Source organism: Syngnathus acus, chromosome 19 (genome assembly GCF_901709675.1).
Source record: "Syngnathus acus chromosome 19, fSynAcu1.2, whole genome shotgun sequence".
Lineage (NCBI taxonomy): Eukaryota > Metazoa > Chordata > Actinopteri > Syngnathiformes > Syngnathidae > Syngnathus > Syngnathus acus.
Window position 1 is genome coordinate 1,713,963 of NC_051103.1, and position 19,519 is coordinate 1,733,481.

Here is a 19,519-nt window from a genome sequence, read left to right on the forward strand (position 1 = left end):
GGATGCCACTGTGCACCCAGAATTCTTCTTCAAATCTCAATTGAATGGCAGCCTCATCACTTTTTATCTTTCTATTTTTTGTCTTTTGAATTTGTTCCCTTCTCTCTTGTGAAGCTTTCAACCACATTCTAGCACAATTCAACTCTCTCTCTTTTCTTTTCTTTTTCAGTCCCTTTGTCGTCCTATCTACACTTGTGGTGAATGGTCTTTGTTGTTTCGCTGGTCTCCAAAAAACACTCGGTGGACGATGGCTGGCCCAGGGAAGCACTCCAGTGACACACGGCTGATTGGGAAAAGATTTTATTCAACCGATGTCAGAGTGATGTCTCTCCAAACGTTTGAGTGGCCCCAAAAGCAAAGATGTTTCAGCCCTCAACAGCAAAGATGTTCGTCCCAAAAAGCCCTTCGCCTCTCTTCCTCCTGCTCTCTTGTTCTCCCCCCTCTCATTTGTACCTCGTAAGACAACAGCTGCGGTTCGAGTCTGACTCTACTGGTTACTTCCGATGCCCTTAAAAGGGCATGGACAAAGGTCTTCCTGGTCACGGACGAATGGCCCTTCCATATTCTAAGTACCGTTTTTTTCCGTGTATAATGCGCCCCCATGTATAATACGCACCCTAAAAATGGCATGTTGATGCTGGAAAAAAGCCTGTACCCATGTATAATACGCACCCAATTTTTTTTTTTTTTTTTTTTTTTTTTTAAGTCCCAATGATCGTCACACACGCAGGGAGGCAATGGGTCCCATTTTTATAGTCTTTGGTATGGTCTTAACTAGGCTGGATGTATTTTTTTTTGTTGGCGTTGATTTCTCCGACTGCCCGTAAAGGCACCACCGCGATCAGATGAAAAGAGAGGAAAGTGACGTGCGGACGTGAAAAAGGCGGCTCTGTATGGGAGAGACGTTGAAGAGGAATAAAAACACCCTTGGAAACCAAAACTTGCCCCTCGTCGTGACTCGGAGCCGCAACAAATGTTTCGGATTTGTGTAGGGTACATTGTGACAGCAAACGAGCAGGTGATCGAGCAAGCGTCTGATACGAGAGCATTGCGTTCGTATGGAGCGTGTTTGAAGTGAACAGCAGAGACGAAAGGAACATGGCAAAGTGTTGTGAAGTAAAATATTACCTGTAATACGCATTTTGTTATTTGCTGATTGTATTAAACTATCACATTCATTGTCAGTCAAGAAGAGAAGAGGACTATTATCCCTTCTTTGACGAAATGACCAGTGCACAGTACAAACACACTATTGTCGGTCAGTCCTGTTGTTGGTTTTGTTGTACCATGATTTTCTTAAAAAAAAAAAATAAATAAATAAATAAATTTAAAAAAAAAAAATTAAAAAAAATTTGTACCCATGTATAATGCGCACCCCAGATTTTAGGACAATAAATTAGTTAAATTTTGCGCATTATACACGGAAAAAAACGGTACCTACACATTACTGAAACTAGAGCTTCTCTGTACCGCAAAAATAGCTTAGGGTCTTCTCACTGCTGCTAGGTCGCCATTTAAGGGGACATACAGAGACGCATAGAATCCAAATTACACTACACACTCTCCTCCAAAACATCAACCACTATCTTCCACACTTCAACTTCCAACTTCCCTTCTACTCCATACTTTTTCTTCCACTTCGGCATGTATTGCATACAATTAAGAAATTTACTCGCCATGTACTTCTCATCTCCTTCAAGAGTTAGGGATTTACCGTTTTTATTTCCCATCTTAATTTGGTATTTTAGGTTTATACAATTTTTTTCAAACATTTTTCTTTTCCTTTTCTTTCTTTGAGGATCCTCAATGCAGGTTTAAATTGACCTTTCAACAAATTACTAGCCTGTGTTATTGCCGTGGATCAATGCTCGAACTGCTTTTTAGTCAATTTGTTCTACCAGTCACACTCTAAACCACACAACTTCCAGCGCTTTTTATTTTTAGGCCTATCCAGGATGGGTGTAAAACCCTCCCAAAATCTACGCCCTTCTTCAAGTAGGAAAAAGAAACTCTGTCTTTTTTTTCTTAGCCCGTTCCTTCCACTGGGACTTGAACCCAAGCTGTTCTTTGGCCGGAAAAACGCACAAAGAAAAATCTACGCTCTTCTTTGATTAACAAAAAACAAGCTCCGTGTTTCTTAGCACGTTCCTTCCACTGGGACTCTAACCCAAGCCCGATCCCTCAGCTTGGAAAAACAGACAAAGAAGAATCTACGCACTTCTTCGATGAACGAAAAAGAAGCTCTGCTTTTCTTAGCCTGTTTCTTCCCCTGGGACTTGAACCCAAGCTATATCCCGTGCACCTTTAATTATTTATTTATTTATTTATTTTTTACGCGTAACTTTAGGGCTTTAACTTACCTGTCCCCTGGTTCGTTGCACTGCCGGATCCCGTCAATCCACCTCTGTCAGACCTAAGATGCTGGCCCAGCGAAGAAATTCTCTTCCCAGGACTTTCTTTTCCAGGTCCTCCTAAAGGACGCTGGCTTGTCGACAATGCAGCACGTTCTGCTCCGTCAGCCAGATGGCGGGTATGAGGATCAAAATGTTAGGGTGGTGCTCACTCTAACTTATTTTGCAAGAACCACACAGGAGACCAAGTCCTTTTTGACACCTGCAGGTGGAGAGTCCATTCGTCGCTGTGTGTACAGCGATGATCGAATGGAGGTCTGACTCTGGCGTCATGCAGGAGCATTTTTATTGAGAGAAACAGAGTAGGGTTGAGAGTGGGGGTGTGGGGTTGAAGACCCTGGCCTGCTGATCAAAGCATAGCAGGGGGTCTTTTACGACGTTGTGTAAACAAGGCAACTTTGATTGCTTCCTCTGCAGCGAGTCAATCAACTGAAAAGATCTTAGCACTTTGTTCTACTACTTTTGTTAAGACAGGACAAGCTAGGTAAATTATTACAGGTTACATTCCAACATAATCATACGATGAAGATAATCTGTAAACCCTAACAGTTCCTGTGCGTACATCAACCAAGGTGTGCACTACAATCGTCATTGGCGTACATTTGCGAGCGGTCGCGGTGTATCTTTGCTTCCCCACCCCCCCCCCCCCCCTCGGAAGAAGCCGGCAGTGAGTAGAGCACCAACAAGAATGTTTCAAACTCTTGTTGCACATTGTACCATTTACTTGCAAAGGTCTGTACATTTTTCATCCGAGCGCTCCCTCTCTGTGGTTGGACGTCAACAAAAACAACACGAAAGACGGCAGCGGGTGGACTGACGGATCCCCGTTTGGTTACATCGTCATGGACGGAGGTGGCTCAAAAACCCAACCGATGTTTGTCTGCTACGTTGCGGATGCACGGAGCTGAGCATCTGTCGTCTCCTTCCAGATGACCCCGGTGACCTCGCTGGTGCGTCCTGTCTTTCCTTACTCACAAGCAACGGCCGCTGGAAGTTTGACGATTGCCGGAAGAAGAGAGGCTACATCTGCAAGAAAAGAGGTAAGACATGGCGACGCTCGGCCGATTCTTACAACGGGCCGACTCGCGTCTTTTGCTTTTGTCTTGCAGGAAACACATTTAAGGAGATCCTTGTCTGCAAAAAACCTTCTGCTGACCTCGTATGTGAGGCTGAGAGTGAGAAGCAAAGCCGCATCAGCATCCAGCCCGCCTTTTACGGTCGGCGGAGTGACGACGTTTGCCAGGAGGACAGCGACTCATACGACGACTACTCATTCGACGACGACTCATTCGACGACAGTAAGAGCTGAGAATCCACCATTTTGATGGTTCCAATTAAGGCCTACCTCTGAAGGCTCATTCAGCGTGTCTCCAAACAATTTCGGCATGCTACGGAACGTAATGAAAATGAAGCAATGCTTACAAGCCGTTCAGATGCCAGAATGGCTCTGTATGCAGAAACAGAAAGATGCTAGTTTGGTCAACTATGTCTTGTTGAGTATAGAGGAGTATACTGACTCTGTTTCCTCTTACGTCGCGAAGTGCATTGATGATGTGACCCACTCGAAATACATCGTCACTCGGGCTAACTGGAAGCTGTGGCTGACTGGGGCTGTCCTCAGGCTGCTGAGGGCCAGGGACAAAGCCTTCAGAGCGGGGGATGAGGCTGGCTTGAGGACAGCGAGGGCCGACCTGTCCCGGGGCATCAAGGAGGCGAAAAGGGCGTTCTCTGGCAGGATTACCGCCCACTTCAAGGACAGCAAGGACGCACGGAGCCTTTGGCAGGGCATTCAGACCATCACGGACTACAAGCCCGCGCCGCAGAGCTGTGAGGGCGACATCCGTCTGCTCAACGATCTCAATCGCTTCTTTGCTCGCTTCGACGCTCAGAACAGCACTTGCCCGCTGAAGGCCCCTCCTCCTCCACAAGAGCAGCCCCTGTGCCTCTCTGCTGATAGCGTGAGGAGGGCGCTTGCCGCTATCAACACTCGTAAGGCGGCGGGCCCTGACAACATCCCGGGTCGAGCGCTGAAGGACTGCGCTGGGGAGCTGACGGGTGTCTTCACGGACATCTTCAACATTTCCCTGCAGCAAGCCGTCGTCCCTTCGTGTTTCAAGGCTGCCACCATCGTACCTGTGCCGAAGAAACCTGCCCCGTCCTGCTTCAATGACTACCGCCCCGTGGCACTGACGCCCATCATCATGAAGTGCTTTGAGCGGCTTGTCATGGAGCAAATCAGAGCCATTCTACCCCCCACCATAGACCCCTTCCAGTTTGCGTACCGAGCCAAACGGTCCTCTGAGGATGCCATCTGCTCGGCCCTCCACTCGGCCCTCACCCACCTGGAGAGTAGGGACTCGTATGTGAGATTGCTGTTTGTGGACTTCCGTTCTGCCTTCAACACCATTGTGCCACAACGACTCATCTGCAAACTCGCCAAGCTGGGCCTCAGTACCTACCTCTGCAACTGGCTACTAGACTTCCTCAGTCAGAGACCTCAGGTGGTACGTGTTGGCGACAAGATCTCCGCCAGCATCACGCTGAGCACGGGGGCCCCCCAAGGCTGCGTGCTCAGTCCGCTGCTCTTCACCCTGCTGACGCATGATTGCGCTGCAACCTACAGCGCCAACCGCATGGTGAAATTTGCTGACGACACGACTCTGGTGGGTCTCATCACCAAGGACGACGAGACTCAATACAGGTTGGAGGTTGACCTTCTGACCACGTGGTGCAAGGACAACAACCTCCTGCTGAACGTCAACAAGACCAAGGAGATTGTTGTTGACTTCCGGAAGGGTCACACCCGACACCTGCCGCTGACCATCGACGGTGCTGTGGTGGAGAGAGTGAGCAGCACCAGGTTCCTGGGGGTGCACATCAGTGAGGATGTCTCCTGGTCCACCAACACCGCATCACTGGCGAAGAAGGCCCAGCGCCGCCTGTACTTCCTGCGGAAACTCAGGCGAGCGTGTGCTCCTCCGGCCGTCATGACTACATTTTACCGTGGCACCATTGAGAGCGTCCTCTCCAGTTGTATTGCTGTTTGGGGTGGTAGCTGCACTGACTACAACATGAAGGCCCTCCAGCGCATACTGAACACGGCTGGTAAGATTATTGGTGCTTCACTCCCCTCCTTGAAGGACATTTACACCTCCCATCTCACCCGCAAGGCGACCACGATTGTGAGTGATGTGAGTCACCCCGCTCACTCTTTGTTCGATCTTCTGCCCTCTGGGAAGAGGTACAGGAGCCTGCGCTCCCGCACCACCAGACTCACCAACAGCTTCGTTCTCCAGGCTAGGATCCTGAACTCTCTCCCCCCTTCTGCGTAGCGTCCTGTACTTTTGCGCTATATTCTGACTGTCTGACGCCACCCCAGAAAAAGCCCGCCTCAACAGGGAGTCCTGCTGGAAGCCGTCAAGAAATCGTACGTAGAAAATTGACCTCTTGGCACTTTGGTCTCCTGAGCTTTGGAATGTCTGCCTCCTCCAGCCGTCGGCAGCTGGATCCTGGTGAACCTCGGCTACAAGAGAAAGGTGACGGCGATCGTGACCCAGGGGTGTGATAGCAACAATACTCGCTCCTGGGACATCAAACTTGAGATGAGACTGAGCGTTGATAGGAGGAAGGGGACCAAACACCCAGACGGGAAGGTGAGCGCGGGGGGGCCAATCAAGTCGACTGTGACCGCATCCTTCAATCTTGTCACAACAAACAAGGAAACATTCCATTTCTAGTTCATCGGCGGTGGGACTCATCTGCTTGAGACGCCCGCAATTGCTCAGTACGTCTGCATCCTGCCGCTGGAAAATTGTCCAGAATTTGGCCTCCGCTTCGACATCTTGGGATGCGCACATGAGGGTGAGCAACACAATCTGCCGCTTTGGTTGCCGAAAACAACAATCCCAAAACATGCCACGAACTCTCGCCTTTTGTCCGACAGATGAGACGACCTGTGCCGGAAAGTTCAACATCCTCCGCTTCACCGATTGGATGACGTGAGCCACGCTTGACACAATGTTTCATGACCGCCTGTCGTCAATTTCACAACATGTGCGTCTTCTGCAGGTTCTACTGTCCGCCCGGGTGTGACAAAGAGGAACACTTTGTCTTCGGAACGATGGTCTACTCTGCGGTACGGGATTGCCTGACCCCACCGGTTGACTTCTTGTCTGTGACTGCAACTATGTGTAAATGCAGGACTCGCACATCTGCGCGGCCGCTATTCACGCTGGAGTCATTCAGAACAACATCGGAGGAGACTGCATTGTGATGAGCGCTCCCAAGCAACACGTTTACTTGGGCTCCACCGGGAACGGGAGCACCTCCAGACAGTGAGTGGCCAACTTTCACATAGAAGTCCCATGAAGAGCCACCGACTAATTATCACTTTACTATTTGCAGTTTGAACGACCCACTGGGTGTGTCTTTTATGTTTGCGGACAGGGGTGAGTTAAAAAACTATCTGTTTAGGTCACGCCAACTGTCGTGACGACTAAAACTCACACAGGGTCTCGCCTGCAGAGCCCAGATGCTCGGCACCTGACTGGGAGGAGTTTGCGGGGTTCTGCTACAAACATTTTGACGACGAAATGAACTGGTCTGATGCTCAACGGGTCTGCCGTGGTATTGGTGCCAAACTGGTGTCCATCCGCACCGAGGTGGAGCAGGCGTGGGGGAAAGTGCCTCTAACCTTGGTGCGCATCCCAACCTTAAATTTCCAACAGTCTCCGTAGAACGACTCGATGGGTGCAATATCTGAGAACCGGATGAGAGCTCTGTTCCCATCCGTTCCTGCAGAAACCAGCGACATGTGGACCGAACTGAACGACCTGGTGCTTCCCGGCACGTTCGTGTGGTCGGACCGCCACGAGGTGACCTTCACCCACTGGGCCAGCGCGTCAGCCTCGGCAAACTCTCTGTGGCTGTGTTACGGCAGGTGCGTGCTCAAATCAGCATTTGGAAGATGAATAGCTTTGCCCTCCACTGAAATTGATTGTTTTCTTTCAGACTGGAAGATGGAAGCTAATGTCTTGCGCCCAAGTCAACAGCTTCATGTGCAAAATGCCCACAGAGCATTTTCCAATTGCCTCTTCGAAGCCACAGGTGGCGTCGTAGAGTCCACCTCGCTGTGTCAGTTCCAAACATCCCGAGACCAATCGAAGTCCATGGAGAAAATTGACAATACAAGCAAGACATCGAAGACGAAAATTGAATGCCCTTCCTACTCTGCTCAAAATAAATAGTATCACCATTTTAACAAAAAAACACGAAAACAAAATAAATGTCACTGACTAAGATCGACAACATAGCTGTACAGCTGCTGCGAGAAGGCCTGGAGAGCGAACTTATCTTATCATAAGTGTTTTTGGCATTTAGCTTAGCTGTTATTAGCCAACTAGATGTCGTGTCCAGATGCAATGTGAACAAGAGTGCTATGTTCACTAAGACTCGACTCTACTTGGTTTGTCCTTTTCTCTTTTTTTGCGCGCTTGACAACTTTGACTGCCTTTTTGTAACGTTACTGACTCAAAGAGCAAAACACATTGTACAGAAATTCCAGTGCTTTCAAAGAGCCCAACAAAGACAACATATTTAATGCTTAAACTCATAAACTTTATTTTATTTTTCAAATAATAATTAACTTAGAATTTCATGGCTGCAACACGTGCAGTAGAAGTTAGGAAAGAGCATGTTTACCACTACGTTACATCACCTTTCCTTTTTATAACACTCAATAAACATTTTTGGAAGAGAGGAGACTACCGTAATTTTCGGACTATAAGTCGCACCGGAGTATAAGTCGCACCAGCCATAAAATGCCCAAAAAAGTGAAAAAAAAAACATATATATGTATATAAATCGCTCCTGAGTATAAGTCGCCCCCCCCACCCAAACTATGAAAAAAAACCGCGACTTATAGTCCGAAAATTACGGTAATTCTCTTAGCTTCTCATGTGTAATTATTTCCCATTCTTGCTTGGTGAACCGCATCAGTTGTTCAACAGTCCGGGGTCTTCCCTGTCGTAATTTATGCTTCATAATGCGCCACACATATTCAATAGGAGACAGGTCTGGACTGCAAGCGGGCCAGGGAAGAACCTGGACTCTTTTACTTCGCAGCAGCTCTGTTGTAACACGTGCAGAATGTGGCTTGGCATTAAATAAGCAGCGGCATCCATGAAAAAGACGTCGCTTGGACGGCAGCATATGTTGCTCCAAAATCTGTATGTACCGTAATTTTCGGACTATAAATCGCTCCGGAGTATAAGTCGCACCAGCCATAAAATGCCCAAAAATGTGAAAAAAAACATATATAAGTCGCTCCGGAGTATAAGTCGCATTTTGGGGGGCAATTTATTCGACAAAATCCAACACCAAGAACAGACATGAACGAGCAACAACAGGCTAAACGATACGGTATGCTAACGTGACAAACACAAACGAGGAGCTGAGAACGGGCCTGACGTAACATTCAGTTATTTAAAAAAAACTATTACATAAATAACACGTTTATAAAACCATCTGTGTCACTCCAATTCATCAAATCCATCGATCGTCCTTTGTCAACAATGCCGTGTGCAATCAGCATCGTGCACACTCTGTGCACAGCTCCCCACTAGCTGCAGCCGCCGAAAACCTCCCCTTCTCTATAAAAGTGCACAAAGTCCGACCGATGAAGCCGAAAATAGTCAAGCCGAACGCGTGGAGGTGCACTCGGGTGTCACGCTGCTGTTACCCGGCCCGCCCCGGCCCCCTACCCCGCATCCCCCTGCCAATAGGCCGAACCAACCGCTAAAGGTTTTAGCCCGTCTGCTCGTGATGAATTCAAACTTAGGTTTGTGCGCTGTTGTTAAATGATTTCTCTTTGTCCCCCGTGCTGCTTTTTTGTCAAGTTTGGGGGTCTTCAGGAGCACCATGCACCACGGGGGCCGCCACTGCCGGGAGACGACATGTGGGCTCAGGTGCATCAGGTGAGCGCTCTAATTGGCTGCGATCATGTTTCATCACGAAACCCGCACGGCAGCAACGGCAATCGTCACGACACGCTCGCTTAAGTGCGACTTGAAATCCCCTCTTAGCAGCAGAGGGGACACGCTGGCAAGATGCTTGCCAGTCAGCTAAAGCGACCGCGCCATCCGCTCGGCGAACACTCTGTCATCCAGCACACTGCCGCGTCGTCGTCCGTGCACCTGCCCAACCGCTCGTCCAGCGAAGACTGGCCCAGCCCCAGTAAGAGGAAGAAAAGTTCCGATCAGGTAACACAGAACTTCACATTTTGCGTCTTTGCTCTTTCACACTCACATTTCCACCTGTGCAGGTTTTGCATCCTGGCCAGCAGCGCTTCCCTGGACCGGGCCAGGCTTTGCTATCTCAGCCCCATCACCCCAAACCGGCCTTCTGGAACCCACTTCAAAAGGACAACAGTACTTGGCAGCCTCCGAGCTGCGGTCGCAAGGCATCTTTGGAGTTCCAAGGCCGAATTGTGAGAGCGTTTGCGCCGATTGCTGCTCTCATTGATCTGAACATGACACCAAATATGAATCTCGCCTTCTTTCTCATTCAGGAGGCCCACAAACAAGCACTAAGCGGCTACCCCCAAAAGACGCCCCCGGCCACCTCCTCTCCTTCCACCGTGTCACCTCCCGTCAACTCGCCGCCGGGCTACAACCCGGCTTGTGTGCCTCCTCTTCCTCGAGACTGCTTTCAACCTCAGGCTGTCAACCAGCAGTCCCCCCACTCCTCCTATCGCAGCCCCTCTTCCAAACCAGCTCCCCTCTGTCACACCAGGGAGGCCCACGGCCACAGAGGCCATCTCACTGGGGCGCCGGCCCCCAGCAGAGGGGACGGGGATCAACATCGGCACGCTCAGTCTTCACCAGCAAAACCCCCAGCCGGCGGCGGCGGTGTGCCTTACAGCCACTTTCAGCCTCACCCAGTTCTGGGGCAACGTGTGCCTCCCCCACCTCCCACCAGCACCACCACAGTACCTCAGCAGAGTGGGCTCTATGATGTGTGGAGGTACCAGAGTAGGTCCAGCAGCCACCCCGTGGTAAGTTGTGGTAACACCAAAAGTGAATCGACTCGGTTCCTACAAATGCAAAATGGTTGAAATTTTGCATTGCAGTGGCTGATTTTGTGTCGATAAATACTGAAATTGTGAAACCAAGATTGTATTGTTTCATCCGATCCAAATTCTGACGTTTTCTTGAGCCAATCACAAAAAGGAGTCATGTCACCTATGACAAAGATCTGCAATCGTATTTTGCGCTTGCGGCTCTCTCCCAAAATGTTCAATGGTGAAAACCATCAGAAGCGCAAAATCCGGAAAAAACTGATGTGCTGAAATTGTGATTTTGATAGTGTTGATGTCGTCCCCCAGGACGCTGGCATCCCCAGACCTCCAGGACCGATACCTCATCACCAGCAGAGCCACAATCAGGGTCCAGACAGTCAGCATCAACTTCACGTCGGCCCGGCCCGTCAGCTCGACCCGCACCTCTGTCATCACCGCCAATCGCTCCTCCTGCCACGTCGGTGGCTATGGTAACAGCAGTGTCTCAGACGGCAGTTGCCAGGTGAACGGCGCCAGCAGGAACTGGCAGAGGAGTAACGAGCCGGCGCCCCAAAGCTCCATCGGAGGTCCCCATGGATGTCCCCCCGGCCCTCAGTTGAGTGCCAGCCAGTTTCACCACGAGGTACGAGGAAGACTTCAAGAAAATGGACCCTCCAGTGGGAAGACCTCCTTCTACACGCAGGCGACGCACGTTCCGATGTGTTCCACATCGTCGTCTTTGTTCTCCTCAGGGCTCCCCAGGACGGGGGACAGCGTCATTACGAGCAGAGCCTCCAAGGCTGTTCCCATTTCTCCTCCCGTGTATTTCCCATCTTCCGGCCACCGGCAGGTCTCCTCCCAGGCGTACTGCCAGCGGCAGAACCATCCGGTTCCCGCTTCGAACCCCCAGTCCATCGTGGAGGCGCTGGACAAACTGGACGCGGAGCTCGAGGGCCACATGCAAGCTGAAGAGAGGAGGAGGAAGGAGAGAGAAGACGGAGAGCGGCGCAAGAGAGACTTGGAGATGAAGCAAAAGCAGGAGGAGGAGAAAAAGAAGGAGGAGGAGAGGAAGAAGAGAGAGCTGGAGAAACGCTCTCTGCCCGCGCTCCGAGAGCCCCCCAAACTCTATCAGGCGTTTCCTCGGGAGAAGCGCTCGGACAGTTCTCCGTTCGAGGAAGAGCCGTCGGAGTTGTCCACGCTGCTCCCCGATGGCCTGGCCAACATCATGGCCATGCTGGACGAATCCATCAAAAAGGAGGAGGAGATGTACACCGAGGGTCTCCTGGGTACGTTTGCGCCGAGCGCCCCCCACCCCGTCAAGGCTTACCTCTGCGCTCCTGACCTCCTCCCGGTGCTCAAGCGTCAGCCAAATCAGGAAGACTTTGGGGCTAACCCCCACGCCAGCCCGCCCGTGCTCAACCGCCAAGGCTCACTGGCTTCCCCGTGCAGCCGGACGTCTTCTCTCAACGAGGAACTGGAGGAGGAGGAGGATTACCTGAAAACATCTCTGCAAAACACACTGGGAGTCAGGAACAGCACCTACCGCCACAGCGACCTGGCCAAACTTTACGGTCTTCCCGAGCAGGAGAAAAGCGAGGCGGATGACGATGAAGACGAGGAGGAGGAGGAGGCCCCGTCGTGCTCCCCGCCACCTCAAAGACCCCACCTCCACCAGACAGGCGTCAACAGCACGTTCAAGTCCATGAATACGGCCCTGGAGAGACAGAAGTACGCGTACCGAGGCGGACCTTTCGGGAGACCCCCGCCGTCAATACCGAGTCAAATATTCCTCGTCGCTCTCGCTGGGTTCCGACATTTGCCGCCAACAGCACGGCGGCTCACCCACGTCCGATTCCACTAATGCTCCTTTCAGTCCAGCCGTAGCTCCTCCAAAGTCCTCCCCGGCGCGTCCGCTCGAAGACGTCAAGGTGGAGCTCGTTGATGAAACCATCACAGTGGAAAGTGTTGCCCGAAAGGAGATCTGCCGTAGCGCGTTACCGCGCCATCAAAGAGGAGCATCGTCTGACCACCATCTCCGAGTCGTCGCTGGCAGAGCTGACCGACGGAGCCAAGGTGACGCTCTCTCGCGAGTCGGACAAGCTTGCGCGTCACGCCAAAACTGAGGACAGACACAAGCCGGAAAAAGCGAAGGAGCACGGCGAGAAGGAGCGACACAAGGACAGAGAGCGGGAGAAGAAGAGGAAACACGGCCACAGCCACAAGCAGGAAGACACAAAGGAGAGGAAGAAGCACTGAGACAAGAGGGAAGAGGCGGTCTTCTCCTCCTCCTCGTCTTCGTCGTCCTCCAGCAGCGACCGCAGGCGGCACAAGGAGGGCAAGAGCCACAAGGACAAGAAGGACCGGCGAATCCTCTGCGACCTCAACCTCCAGAGCAAGGAGGGAAAAACTTGCAGACACCACGACTCCGAGAAGAAGAAACGCAAAGACGCGTCCGGCGCCGGCGAGGGCGAGCACACCGAGTGGAGGTCAAAGAAAAGCGAAGATTCGTCGCCGGACTTGCTAAAGCTGAAGGCTCTGTCGGACGGACCCCCCAAGGAGCTGAAGATCCGACTCATCAAAGTGGAGAGCGGCGACCGGGAGACCTTCATCGCCTCCGAAGTGGAGGACGAGAGGATTCCCCTGGAGCAGATAAGCATCAAGAACACAGCCGCTGAAATCATCCGATCTTGCAAGTCAGTACTCCACATGGGACCCACAAGTTGCAAAAATCGGCACACCCTCAATAACGCTCTTTTATTCTCTCAGGGGAGCCCGAGTAAAGGGGAAGTTCAGGGAGTCTTTCTTGCTGCTTTCTCCGTCAAGCCCATCATGACCTCGGAGGAGCCCATTCCCAGAGAGAAACTCAACCCCCCCACACCTAGCATTTATGTAAAACCATTGCCCAGCCATTTGACTACACGATTGATTACACAATTCTAGCAAATTGCAGTCACTCATTCTTTTTCTGGTTCCATGTAGCTGGAGAAAAAGAGGGACGCCTTCTCTCCCGTGCTGCTGCAGTTCTGTACAGACCCAAAGAATCCCGTCACGGTCATCCGAGGACTGGCCAGATCTTTACGGATCAGTAAGTTTGCACTCGTGCGGGTCCCCCCCCCCCCCCTTCTCGTAACGCTCCTCGTCTCGTTTGACAGACTTGGGTCTGTTTTCCACCAAGTCTCTGGTGGAGGCCAACGCGGAGCAGGCGGTGGAGGTGCGGACTCAGGTGCAGCAGCCGGCGGATGAGAACTGGGACCCCAGCGGGACGGGTCAGACGTGGCCATGCGAGAGCAGCCGCTCGCACACCACCATCGCTAAGTATGCGCAGTACCAGGCGTCCAGCTTCCAGGAGAGTCTGCAGGTAAGGCGGCGCCGGTTTGGCTGGCGATGGAGCCGCCGCTTGGACGCAATGTCACAACGCCGTGTGTTAGGAGGAGAAAGGGAGCGATGAAGAGGAGGACGGCGACGATGACGAAGAAGAAGCCGCTCAGCAATTCGGAAACCCCAAATAAGGACAACAACAACGCCAAAGAAACTAGCAGGTATGTTTTGCTTTTCATGACCAAGCGCAACTGGGTCGAAGAATTTAGAGAATTCAAGTAGACATTGCAGTGTAGTAGAATCCAATTTTCAAATTGATAAACCCACAATGAGTGGGAAAAAAAACAAGTTTTTTTTTTTTCTCTCAATTGTTTAACATGTAAAAAATGCAGTTCATGTATTTATATATTGTTGTTTGATTTTGACTTTATGGTTTACTGAATTATGTTTGCTCCACGCTTGTTCGGTAGAAATGCTTAAAAGAAGGTTTGTTTGACAATTTAACAGTAATTGAAGTGCATAATAATAATTTAATTAGTTTAATTGGATTTTTTAAATCAAATTACGGATTAATTTGCCTTTAATTGTAGCATTAACAAGACCAAAAGGTTTCTATATAATACATTTTTATGATTCGGATTTATTGCTTGTGTTTCCTAAAAAGTATGCACCAAGAGGCTCTTTAACCAAAAATAATAATAAATCACAATGTTAATTTGTTTATTTTTCCCTCCCCCCTTCTCACTGTCCACACAATACTTAACGGCGTTCTTCTCCACAGCGGCGAGCAGGAGCCAGTGGGGAAGATCATAAAATTTGGCACCAATATTGACCTGTCGGATCCCAAGAGGTGAGTTCTGCGTGCTGCTGGAGCTTCCCTCCTCTCGGACGACGACAACAAAAACAACATCAATGGTCTTTCAGATGGAAACCGCAGCTGCAAGAGCTCCAAAAGCTGCCTGCCTTCATGTGCGTGGCATCCAGCGGCAACATGCTGAGCCATGTTGGACACACCATCCTGGGCATGAACACCTCCAGCTCTACATGAAGGTCCCGGGGAGCCGAACGGCAGGTGAGCCCTCGCTCGCCCATCTTGACCGTCTCGCTGACCAAATATGTCGCCGCAGGCCACCAAGAGAACAACAACTTTTGCTCGGTGAACATCAACATCGGCCCCGGAAAGTGCGAGTGGTTTTCCGTGCACGAGAACTACTGGCAGGCCATCAGTGACTTTTGTGAGAAGTGAGTCGCTGAGAAGATGACAAACAAATTCCGGAATTGGAATCCAAATAGTAATTCGGTCTTGGTCGTGGTTGCCGCAGGCACGGGGTGGACTACCTGACGGGGTCCTGGTGGCCCGTGTTGGAGGACCTCTACAACGCCAACATCCCAGTGTACCGTTTCATCCAGAGGCCGGGCGACTTGGTGTGGATCAACGTCGGGACCGTTCACTGGGTTCAGGCCATGGGCTGGTGCAACAACATTGCCTGGAACGTGGGACCTCTGAACGGTAAGAGAAACGCGGCAAAGCTGATGGAGGTGAAACCGGGCCTGCTCAGCGCTTTGGGCTCTCTGTGCAGCGTACCAGTACCAGCTGGCCCTGGAAAGGTTCGAGTGGAACGAAGTCAAGAAGGTCAAGTCCATCGTACCCATGATTCACGTGTCGTGGAACGTGGCCCGCACACTCAAAATCACCAACCCGGACACCTACAAGATGATCAGGTGAGGATTACTTTAGGATTTTAATGTTGACTGCACTGAGTGGGAAAAAATGAAGGAGGCAAAGTCTCAACGCCTTTTTCTCTTCCCATTGTTCCATGGTCAGACATTGTCTGCTGCAGTCCATGAAGCACATCCAAATCCTGCGTGACCAACTGGTGGCTCAAGGCAAGAAGATCTCCTACCAGGGCCGCGTCAAGGACGAGCCGGCTTACTACTGCAACGAGTGTGACGTGAGTACCCTCCAAGTTACACCCTCCTCCTCTGTGTAGCTCAAATAAATAAATATACAAGTAAATAAATTAAATTAGAACACCATAATGAATGAATAAATAAATAAACCAATACATAAACCAATAAATAAATAATGGATAAATATAAACGAACAACTAACTGAATAAATGAATAAATGAATGAATAAACCAATACATAAATCGATACATAAACAAATAAATAAATAGATGGATACATGAACAAACAAATAAATCAATAAATTCATTATTTTAATCATTAAATAAATGAATGACTAAATAAAACATAAAAATAACATTTTATATATATTCAAATAGTCCTGTGTAGCCTTGTTGTGTTTATGCCCTCTAGAGGCCACCACTGCAAACTACAAACACAAAAATGACCAGCTCCCCCATTCCATCATGTGGCGTATTATTTTTCTTATCATCTTTTTGCTTCCATTCCAGGTGGAAGTGTTCAATTTGCTGTTTGTGACAAGCGAGAGCAGCAGCAGGAAGACCTATGTGGTGCACTGTGAGGACTGCGGCCGCGAGCGCACCCCCAACCTCAACAACGTGGTGGTGCTGTAGCAGTACTCCATGGAGGAGCTCACCGGTACGTACGATTCCTTCAGCCTGGTACGCCGACTCACGCACACCGCCTCGGTCGCTCGTTTGCCTTTTTCCTCTCTTCTAGGCCTCCTCTTCCTCCTCGTCATCGTCGTCACGGTGACAGGAGCCCCCCCCAGCCGCAACCAAAACTCCTGCGAGTCAGGACAAAAGAGAAAAACACTTTCAATGTTGATTCTTGGAGATCGTCGAATGGGTTTGTTTACTCCTTTTTTACTGTTTACAAATCAAGACGCAGCAGTTTACGCCTCTCAGATGGTGCTTTGATTCTTTTGCTTCTCTCCTTGTCTTGAATACATTTGTACATGTTGGGTTTGAAAATAAAAATAATTTATTTGTTTTCTTAAACTAGATTCACCTAGATATATATACCACATTGGCCTTGTCACTTGTATTTAGGAAAGAAAATGAAAAAAAATACTAATAATAGAGAATATGGAAGGTTTTTCTCGAAAGCATTAAGAATTTTGAAAAGTAAAATCGTTCGGGATGCTTCAAGACATACGGGTTTTCATTAAAAAAAAATTAGGGGCGGGGTTTAATTTTATTCTTGTGTTCTTCTATTTTTTATTTTTAATGAATTGTACATTTACCGCTCCTGGAAATGATGAATATTCAAAGTTGTTTTTTCTTTCTTCATTTGGTTGATGCTGACCTACTTGTTTTGTTCCAGTGTGTCCTCTTGAAGAGGGGAAATTGTACATTTAATTTAAAAACATTCCCTCTATTTATTGGATAACAGAATTTCACAGCCTTTTTTACTTCAAAAAACAAAACAGGGCTTTCCGGCATTTTAATGCTGTCCTTTGATGATGATGATGCAGTTTTTTTGTTCCCACTTCCGATGTGTATGAAACGATATTACGTCACATTATTTGTAGACTAAAGACACTGCTTACGTAGAATTTGTACGATCTTTTTTGGGGAACTTTTCAATGACACTTCAGTGATTTTTGTTTTGGTTTTTATTCTACAATCTGGCAAAGATGTCAATGGGCTAGATCAGGGGTGGGCAAACTACGGCCCGCGGGCCACATCCGGCCCACGGGACCGTTTAATCCGGCCCGCCAACCCTGAATTAATTGTATTATTAAACTTTTTTTTTTGTCATTTTGCCTGCAATGACTGCGTTTCCCCAGTAGATGGGGAACCGCTCGCCTGCGCATTTACTACCGGAAGCCGTGTCAGAAAGCTCGGTGCACACTCACAAGTGCGTGTACGTACGTACTCAGTAGTACGGACATGGCGCACTCGCGCTCTATTTGTATCAGTCCCGAATTTAGAGCGTGGGCTGTTACGACAGCATTCTTGTAATTCGCTCGCTGAGCTTTCAGATACAATTTTACGCTAATGCCACCCACAAACCTTCCCCTGGAATCCTTCCATTAAAATGAGTGGCCCGAAGAAAAGAAGTGAGTGCCGAATGTTAAAAGAGTGGCCAATTTGGCTCGACGTACGCGACGTGACGTTCAGCCACATCAACCCGTCACAGATCGAGGTAAACGGATCTCTCCTAAGAATTGCCACAACAAATTTTACTCCAGACTATGATGCACTAGCAAAAAAGGGAGACCAACAACACTGTTCCCACTGAAAATGAAGGGGAGGCTCTCAAGTTTGTTGTAAAAAAATGCATTTTGAATATGATTTGTACACATAGCAGGGATTGAAACTAGCGACCATTCTCATTTTCAAACAATGCAGGATGCTCAAGGACATTGATGCACCACCTGTTTGCGACTAATCTTAACCTGTAAAGTTCTTAAGGCTTACTTTAAGGAAGTGTTTCCCGTTTCCTCACCTCTGTTATCAGGTGAGTTAAAACTGCTCTGATTTTCAGATACCCCTCACCGTGTTGCCGTTTTGATTACTTTATTTGGATGTATGCTTTCACCGATTCTTCAAGATGATATATTTGGTCAGAATGTTTGCTGTTTGATGTGATCTCATAAGATAAACATTTTTCATTAATCTGACCTGCAGGCACTGAAGTGATGGAGACTGTTATTCATAATAATAGTGTCGTATTTTATGAGAATCACTGATAGCAGTTTTTTAGTGATTTTGTTTTTTTTAATGCTGTTAATAAATGCATTTGTTTTCAAAAAACTTGTTTGGAATATCCATGCTTTACTACCTACTAAAGGCCAAAATCTTTTATGCAATGACCTTTACAGGTCGCTTATATTACTTCACACAAACACTACGTCCATCTGCTCCTGGTTCGGCCCTCCGGTCCAAATTTAGAACCCAGTTCGGCCCGCGAGTCAAAAGGTTTGCCCACCCCTGGGCTAGATGGTGCTAAAAATTCTCTTTTTGTGTTCTTGAGAATTCTATTTTTCCTGTTGCAATATTACACTTTTCCTTCTTCTTTGTGCTCATTAATTTATAACTGCACTGTGTAGAAAGTTTGTGCACACACACACACACACCAAACTGAGCCAGACTTGTCTTGAAACACTTTGTGAACTTGTGTGACATCATGACTATTAATAAACCGAGACGAATTGTATAACCCACCTGGTTACCTCTCACAAAATGGAATGATTGCAACATGCACTTAGTGAGATAGCGTTCCCTCCACTCTGAAAAGTGATCTTCACTTTGGATGATCGTCTGCTGGGATGGCAGCTTTAGAGTGCCTCATTGTCTGCAGACATTGCAGGGAGGCAATGGGTCCCATTTTTATAGTCTTTGATATGACCCGGCCGGGGTTTGAACCCATAAGCTTCCAGTCTCAGGGCAGACACGCTACCACTAGGCCACTGAGCTAGTTGATGGTGTTATTATTCCGAATGTGTTTGAATAAAAGGTTGATTAAAAAAAAAGTGATGCCGACATTTGTTATTTTGGGGGACACCAACTCATATAACAACGTAAAACACATTGTCATATAAAGCAGTTAACCAAATGTCAGATTTTTATGTTTTGATTGGCGAATATAAATACAAGTGTTAGGGTTAGTGAACGAATCACTTCCTAAAGTGATTCGTTCTTTTTTCAGTTCATATGACTTCAACCAGTAGGTGTCAGTAATGCGCATTGAAGCTGGTGCCACCACGCCGTAAATTAAAACGAAGAAGAAAACGACGTAACTTCCCGTTCACGAACGAGTCGTGAATTGCATTTCCCGTTCACCAACTGAACGGATC

General features: G+C 48.7%; 1 long non-coding RNA gene and 1 pseudogene across 1 annotated transcript; both read left to right on the forward strand.

Moving 5' to 3' along the window:
* Window positions 1-3,214: 3,214 nt before the first annotated feature.
* On the forward strand, window positions 3,215-3,452 carry LOC119138382. The gene is made up of 2 exons (XR_005101137.1): window positions 3,215-3,263; window positions 3,341-3,452. It is a non-coding gene; the product is annotated as an uncharacterized LOC119138382 (long non-coding RNA).
* Window positions 3,453-6,605: 3,153 nt separating this feature from the next.
* The window catches only part of LOC119138409, a 29,969-nt pseudogene continuing 17,055 nt past the window's right edge, over window positions 6,606-19,519 (forward strand).